This window comes from Hordeum vulgare, chromosome 5H (genome assembly GCF_904849725.1).
Source record: "Hordeum vulgare subsp. vulgare chromosome 5H, MorexV3_pseudomolecules_assembly, whole genome shotgun sequence".
NCBI classification, from domain to species: domain Eukaryota; kingdom Viridiplantae; phylum Streptophyta; class Magnoliopsida; order Poales; family Poaceae; genus Hordeum; species Hordeum vulgare.
In genome coordinates, this window is record NC_058522.1 from 95,193,210 (window position 1) to 95,202,112 (window position 8,903).

The window sequence follows — 8,903 nt, forward strand, 5'->3', positions numbered from 1 at the left end:
AGAGTATATCCAATAGCAGCACGGTGCTTCCTCAGAGTTTTTAGTAACTTGTCTTCTTCATGCTCTGAGAGGCTAGCACTAATAATAACAGGATATATCTCTTTTTCATCAAGATAAGCATACTTAGGAGTATCTGGCAACTGTTTAAGCTCGAAAACAGGATCACCCTTTGGTGGGGGTGGATCCCAAGCAGTTCAACAGGCAAGTTATTCTTAAGGATAGGATATTGTTCTAAGACAACTCTATCTATCTCATCCCTTTCATTCATATGCATATCATTTTCATGCTCAAGCAAGTATTGCTCTAAGGGATCAGTAGGAGGCACGACAATAGAAGCTAAGGCAATAGTTTCATCCCTACTAGGCAACTCTTTTTCATGAGGTTGTCTACCAAACTTGGAGAAATTGAACTCATGTGACACGCCTTCAAAGCCAACAGTGACAGTTTGCTTCTCACAATCAATATGAGCATTGACAGTATTGAGAAAGGGTCTACCAAATATGATGGGACAAAAGCTATCTTGTGCGGTAGCAAGAACGAGGAAATCAGTAGGATACTTCGTTTTACCACATAAGACTTCAACATCCCTAACAATTCCCACAGGATAGATAGTATCTCTATTGGCAAGCTGAATAGTGACATCAATAGGCTCTATCTCAAAGGGTGCAATCTCATCTTTAATTTCATCGTATAACGATTGAGGTATTGCACTAACACTAGCACCCACGTCACATAAACCATGATAACAATGATCTCCTATCTTAACAGAAACCACAGGCATGCCAACAACATGCCTATGTTTGTCTCTAACGTGAGGTTTAGCAATTCTAGCAGCATCTTCACAGAAGTGAATATTATGTCCCTCAACATCGTCGGACAGAAGATCTTTGATAATAGCAATGCTAGGTTCAACTCTTATTTTCTCAGGGGGTGTAGGTGTTCTAATATAGCCTCTACGTATCACAGTTGAAGCTTTAGAATGATCCTTTATCCTAACAGGGAAAGGTGGTTTCTCAATGTAAGCACTGGGAACAACAGGATCATTATAGGCAATGACTTTCTCTTCAACTGGAGTGGGTTTAACTACATTGACTTCTAAAGGAGGAGGATATTTAAACCACTTCTCTTTGGGGAGATCTATATGTGCAGCAAATGATACACACAATGAAGCTACTATCTCAGAGTCAAGTCCATACTTAGCGCTAAAGTCACAAAAATATTTGTCTCAACAAAGGATTTAACGCAATCAAACTAGAAATTCATACATGACTCCTTACCTTCTTCAAACTCCCAAACTTCAGGGTTGCGTTTAATTCTCTCATATAAATTCCATTTGATGTCAATATCTCTCTTCATAAAAGAACCGGTACAAGAAGTGTCAAGCATGGTGCGATCATCATGAGAAAGCCGAGCATAGAAGTTCTGAATGATAATTTCTCTCGAGAGCTCATGATTGGGGCATGAATATAGCATTGATTTAAGCCCCCCCCCCAAGCTTGAGCGATGCTTTCTCTATCACGAGGCCAAAAATTATAAATATAATTCCGATCATGATGTACTAAATGCATAGGATAAAACTTTTGATGAAATTCCAATTTCAACCGATTGTAGTCCCATGATCCAGTATCATCACATAGCCTATACCATGTCAACGCCTTATCCTTCAAAGATAAAGGAAAGACCTTCTTCTTGACCTCATCCTCGGGCAAACCTGCAAGCTTAAATAAAACACAAACTTCATACATAGATTAGATGCAAGTTGGATGTGATGTTCCATCTCCTGTAAAAGGATTACCCAACAGTTTCTCAAGCATACCCGAAGGAAATTCAAAGAAAATATTTTCAGTAGGTGCAACAGGTTGAGGAGCAACTATTTGTGCTTCCGTTCGAGGTTAAGATACCCCGAACAAGCCCCTCAAAGCATTAGTATCCATAGTGACAAGTGACAATAAATTTCAGCACACTATATGAATGTTTCCTTACCAAGTTCCACTTAGCAAAGGCGCTTCACTCTCGGCAACGGCGCCAGAAAAGAGTCTTGATGACCCACAAGTATAGGGGATCAATCGTAGTCCTTTCGATAAGTAAGAGTGTCGAACCCAACGAGGAGCAGAAGGATCTGTCAAGTGGTTTTCAACAAGGTAAAATCTGCACGCACTGAAAATTGTCGGTATCAAGTGATTGTGTGGTGAGATGATTCGTAGCAAGCAACAAGTAACAAATGTAGCAACAGTGCAGCAAAGTGGACCAATCCCTTTTGTAGCAAGGGACAAGCCTGGACAAAGTCTTATAGGAGGAAAAACACTCCCGAGGACACACGGGAATTTCTGTCATGCTAGTTTTCATCATGTTCATATGATTCGCGTTCGTTACTTTGATAGTTTGATATGTGGGTGGACCACCGCTTGGGTACTGCCCTTACTTGGACAAGAATCACACTTATGATTAACCCCTCTCGCAAGCATCCACAACTACAAAAGAAGAATTAAGACAAAGTCTAACCATAGCATTAAACTAGTGGATCCAAATCAGCCCCTTACGAAGCAACGCATAAACTAGGATTTAAGCTTCTGTCACTCTAGCAACCCATCATGTACTTACTACTTCCCAATGCCTTCCTCTAGGCCCAAATAATGGTGAAGTGTTATGTAGTCGACGTTCACATAACACCACTAGAGGAAAAACAACATACAACATATCAAATTACCGAACGAATACCAAATTCACATGACTACTATTAGCATGACTTATCCCATGTCCTCAGGAACAAAAGTAACTACTCACAAAGCATAAGCATATTCATGACCAGAGAGGTAATGAGTAGCATCAAGGATCTGAACATAAACTCTTCCACCAAGTAATCCAACTAGCATCAACTGCAAAGAGTAATCAACACTACTAGCAACCTTACAAGTACCAATCGGAGTCGTGAGACGGAGATTGGTTACATGTGATGAACTAGGGTTTGGAGATGAGATGCTGCTGATGAAGATGTTGATGGTGACGAGTCCCCTCCGATGAGAGGAGTGTTGGTGATGACGATGGCGACGATTTCCCCCTCCGGGAGGGAAGTTTCCCCGGCAGGATCGTCCTGCCGGAGCTCTAGATTGGTTCTGCTCAAGTTCCGCCTCGTGGCGGCGGCAAATCCACGAAAAAGATCCTCCCTGATTTTTTCCTGGAAGAAACCCTTCATATAGTAGAAGAGGGGGGCCAGTGGGCCAGCAGGCTGCCCACAAGCCCTCATGGCGCGGCCTGGGGGGGTGGTCGCGCCGTGCAGGCTTGTGGCCACCTGCTGGCGCCCCTCTGGCGGTTCTTCGGCCCAGTCTTTTTTATAAATCCGGAAAAAAATCCTCGTTGATTTTTACGGCATTTGGAGTTGCGCAGAATAGGTATCTCAACTTTGCTCCACTTTCAGGCCAGAATTCCAGTTGTCGGCATTCTCCCTCTTCATGTAAATCTTGCAAAATAAGAGAGAAAAGGCATAAGTATTGTACCGTGAAATGAAATAACAGCCCAAGAAGCGATAAATATCAACATGAAAACATGATGCAAAATGGACGTATCAGCATTCCACATCAAAAATTCGGTCTTTATCACTTCCCTACTCGAGGACGAGCAGGAGTTAAGCTTGGGGATGCTTGATACGTCTCCAACATATCTATAATTTTTTATGGTTCCATGCTATTATCATGTCAACTTTGGATGTTTTATATGCATGAATATGCTATTTTTGGGACTAACCTATTAACTCAGTGCCAAGTGCCAGTTTCTGTTTTTTCGTGTTTTTGACCTTTTTTAGAGAAGAATATTAAACGGAGTCCAAACGGAATAAAACCTGCGGGATGTTTTTTCCATAACAGAAGATACGCACGGGACTTGAGAACCAAGGCAGGAGACCTCGTGGGAGATCACAAGCCCCCTAGCCGCGGCCTAGGGGTGTGGCCGCACCTGGCGGGCTTGTGGGCCTCACGTGGGTCCTTTACCCTACCTCTTTCGCCTATAAATTCTCTAAATTCCCGAAACCAAAGAAGAGAGCCACGAAAATACTTTTTCGCCACCGCAAGCTTCTGTCTCCGCAAGATCCCATCTGGGGACCGTTCTGGTGCCCTGCCGGAGGGGGATTCGGACACGGAGGGCTTCTTCATCAACACCATTGCCTCTCCGATGATGCGTGAGTAGTTCACCACAGACCTATGGGTCCGTGGCTAGTAGCTAGATGGCATCTTCTCTCTCTTGGATCTTCAATACAAAGTTCTCCATGATCTTCATGGAGATCTATCTGATGTAACTTTCTTTTGCGGTGTGTTTGTCGAGATCCGATGAATTGTGGATTTATGATCAGATTATCTATGAATATTATTTGAGTCTCCTCTGATCTCTTATATGCATGATTTCGTATCCTTGTAATTCTCTTCGAGTTATGGGTTTCGTTTGGCCAACTTGATCTATAATTCTTGCAATGGGAGAAGTGCTTGGTTTTGGGTGCATACCGTGCGGTGTCCTCACCCAGTGACAGAAAGGGTAGCGAGGGACGCATCGTGTTGTTGCCATCAAGGGTAAAAAGATGGGGCTTATATCATATTGCATGAATTTATCCCTCTACATCATGTCATCTTGCTTAAGGCGTTACTCCGTTTGTTATGAACTTAATACACTAGATGCATGCTAGATAGCGGTCGATCTGTGGAGTAATAGTAGTAGATGTAGACAGTATCGGTCTACTTGTCTCGGACGTGATGCCTATATGTATGATCATTGCCTTAGATATCGTCATGACTTTGCGTGATTCTATCAATTGCTCTACAGTAATTCGTTCACCCACCGTAATACTTGCTATCATGAGAGAAGCCTCTAGCGAACACTATGGCCCCCGGGTCTACTTCACATCATATATTCAGATCTACAAAAATACCAAAAATACTTTGTTGCGCTTTTCACCTTCACATCTCACCTTGCAAATAACCGTGAAGGGATTGACAACCCCTTTTTCGCGTTGGGTGCAAGTTTGTTTGTTTTTGCGCAGGTACATTGGTGCCTCATCTTGATACTCCTACTGGATTGATACCTTGGTTCTCAAACTGAGGGAAATACTTATCGCTACTTTGCTGCCTCACCCTTTCCTCTTCAAGGGAAAAACCAACGCAAGCTCAAGAGGTAGCAGAATTCAAGTAGTTACTTATTGGACAATCTTCCAACAAATGCATGATATGAGGTTGGGGTTCGACATCTAGTGGATTCGTTTGTTCACGGTCGTCTTACAGCGGTTCTCGTTGTGTCTTAAAGAGTCCTTGTAGCTTGTTACGACTCGAGGATGCTTCATATGTCGTGTGTAGTGCCTTGTACATGATGGGTACTGTAGGATAGAGTTCGTACGATCCTATCCACGAAAATATCTGATGAAATCTCTGTCATGAATTTGTTCCGGCTTGTGTTGTAAGATTCACCCTTTGTTTTGTTGGAATATGGTAATTTGAGTCGCTTCGATGTCAAATGGTGATTTCATATCTTTTCCAAGAGATGTTCTCATATTTCTATGGGAATGCAAATTCTTTTTCTCAATCAATTGTCTTATCAATTCTTTCAACCGGAGTCGTCATATCAATTCCTCAACCGGTGTGCTTTTCTTCAAGTGAATTCCATTCTCTCCAATTTTTTCGAAGATCAATCTCTTGTTTCTTCCGGAGTTCATGTCATGTGTCCCAAGTTGTCTTTGTTTTTTCCCGCCCTCCCACCCTGTTGTTCAGTGATTCAATCATCATCCAAGTGCTTTTCTTTTCAGTGATGCTTCCACTATCTTTCTTCTGTATCCTATCTGGTGATTCTTGGTGAAGATTCTTGGGAGTCCCGAGTTCATCTTTCTTCATTCTTGTCCTCTTTTCCGGTGGATTCAATTCAAGCTCTCAGTGTCCTTCGTATCCTTTTCATCCTTTTAATTATTTCCCATGTTGAAAATTCTTATTCAAGTCTTTCTTGTTTTTCTTTCATCTCTCCATTCTATCCGGAGTGCTGAAGATGTCTCGGAAGTTTCTTGTTCTCAATCCTGTCAATTATTTCGAGGGTCTCACCTCATCTAGTTTTCATTGTACCGGTGCAATATCTCTCTTTCTGAGCAATCCTTTCAACAGTGTTTCTTTTGAGTGGGCCCATAACCCACAGGTTTCTCCTAGGATCTTATCTGGCTCTTCTAATCTTTCCCGGAGATCTCTAATTCTTTTCAATTATGACGTAAGTATGCATTCCATCAGCCATATTCCTTCCTCGAGGTCAATCTGAATTATTCATCATTGGCTCAACTTTTCATATTCTTATTCCGGAGTGTCTCAGATATTCTTGATGGTGTTCTCCTCATCATTTTCAGCTTGGAAGACCGAAGGAGTGTTTGTCTCAAACCTTGGTCCATTGTCTTGAAGATTCATCATTTCAGCTTTGTGTTATCTTCTTAGTTGTTTCCAATCATGAGTTTTCCTTCCATATCTATCCGGTGCATTTCAGTGTTGTGTTCATTTTTCTCGATCCTCCGAAGGCCATCATTTTAGAAGATTTCTTCGTTCTCAGCTTTCAGCTTTCATCCTCAAATTCTTCTCAATTGTTGTCTCTTCATTCGTATCTCAATTATTCCGGTGCCTTGTTCAAGTTTTTATCTCAGGTGGCTCGTGTATCTCCATTCATTCTTGTTATCCCCATTCATTCCAATTAATATCGGTGTCTCCTTCAAGACTTCTTCAAGTGGTGCATATCTATCTATCTCTTCTAGTTTCTTTTCAAGAAGAATAAGTGGTATGCTAAATCCGTTGCTTGTCATCAATTTAATCTAATGAAGGATAAGCATAACATAATTCTTATTCTTGTTTCATAGTGATTTCATTTCTTCTTCCGGAGTGGCTCATGGTATCAATTATTTTCTCAAGTGTTCTGCAAGATTCTTGTTGGAGTACCTCAAGTATTCTTTCTCTTGCATTTCAAAGTGCAATTCTTCCTCCTTTATCCTTGAGGTGGTATTATAGCATTCTTGTTAGTGGAGGAGTCTCAAAGAGAAGTTGATTCAAGAATAAGATATTTAAACCCACCAATTCCTTTGATCATGAGATATTTTCAACCCATGATTTGTTCATTGAGCTATCTTGGTTTAGACTTCACCTAAAGATTTTCCAATGATTATTGCTATTACGGTGTTGCCATTAATCCAAGTTTTCAATGTATTCTCTTGGTGTAAGAACTTTTCATTTCTTGTTGCATATCTTGTTTCTCCCAATCAATCCTTGTTTCTGTTAGTGGCTGGTTGTCACCTCATTATTTTGGGATGGTTTTCATAAGTCCACTGATACGTCTCAAATATATCTATAATTTTTTATGATTACACGCTGTTATCTTGCCTTCTTCGTATGTTTTATGTACCTTTTTATATCTTTTTGGGACTAACTTATTAATTCAGTGCCAAGTGCCAGTTCCTGTTTTTTCCGTGTTTTTGACTCTTTTCATATCTGATTTTAGAACGGAGTCCAAACGGAAGAAAAACCCCGAAATGATTTTTTCCTGAACGGAAGAAGTCGAGGGGGCTTTTGGGCCAAGCCAGGTGGGCTCCAGGCAGCCCACAAGCCCCCACTCCGCCACAAGGGGGAGACGGCGGTGGGCAGGCTTGTGGCCTCCCTGGCCGCCCCCTGGCCTAGGTCTTTGGCCTATAAATTCCCAAATATTCCGCAAAAAATCAGGGGATCCTCGAAAATACTTTTCCTCCGCCGCAAGCTTCTGTTTCCGCAAGATCTCATCTGGAGACCCTTCCCGGCGCCCTGCCAGAGGGGACTTTGGAGTTGGAGGGCTTCTTCATCATCATCATCGCCCTTCCAATGACTCGTGAGTAGTTCACTTCAGACCTACGGGTCCGTAGTTAGTAGCTAGATGGCTTCTTCTCTCTCTTGGATCTTCAATACAAAGTTCTCCATGATCTTCATGGAGATCTATCCGATGTAATCTTCTTTGGCGGTGTGTTTGTCGAGATCCGATGAATTGTGGACTTGTGATCAGATTATCTATGATATATATTTGAGTCTTTGCTGATTTCTTATATGCATGATTTGATATCCTTGTAAGTATCTCCGAGTCTTGGGTTTTGTTTGGCCAACTAGATCTATGATTCTTGCAATGGGAGAAGTGCCTGGTTTTGTGTTCTGCCATGTGGTGACCTTTCCCAGTGACAGTAGGGGCAGCAAGGCACACATCAAGAAGTTGCCATCAAGGGTAAAAAGATGGGGGTTTTATCATTGGTTTGAGATTATCCCTCTACATCATGTCATCTTGCTTAAGGCGTTACTCTGTTCTTATGGACTTAATACACTAGATGCATGTTGGATAGCGGTCGACATGTGGAGTAATAGTAGTAGATGCAGAAAGTATCGGTCTACTTGTTTCGGACGTGATGCCTATAGAAATAATCATTGCATAGATATCGTCACGACTCTGCACAGTTCTATCAATTGCTCGATAGTAATTTGTTCACCCACCGTCTACTTGCTTTCATGAGAGAAGCCACTAGTAAACACTACGGCCCCCGGGTCTATTCACATCCTCGTTTACAACTCCGCTTTTACTTCGCTTTGTTACTTTGTTGCTTTCAGTTCTCACTTGGCAAACAATCTATAAGGGATTGACAACCCCTTCATAGCGTTGGGTGCAAGCTTTTGTGTTTGTGCAGGATCTTGAGATACTCCTCCGCCGGATTGATACCTTGGTTCTCAAACTAAGGGAAACACTTACCTCCGTTGTGCTACATCATCCTCTCCGCTTCGAGGGAACACCAACGCAGAAGGATTCCTGGTGTCCTCAACGTGCCCATTTCTGGCGCCACTGGAAGGTCTTTTGTGCAGTAGCATAACGGACATCATCCACTACAATCTTGTTCTTTTCGT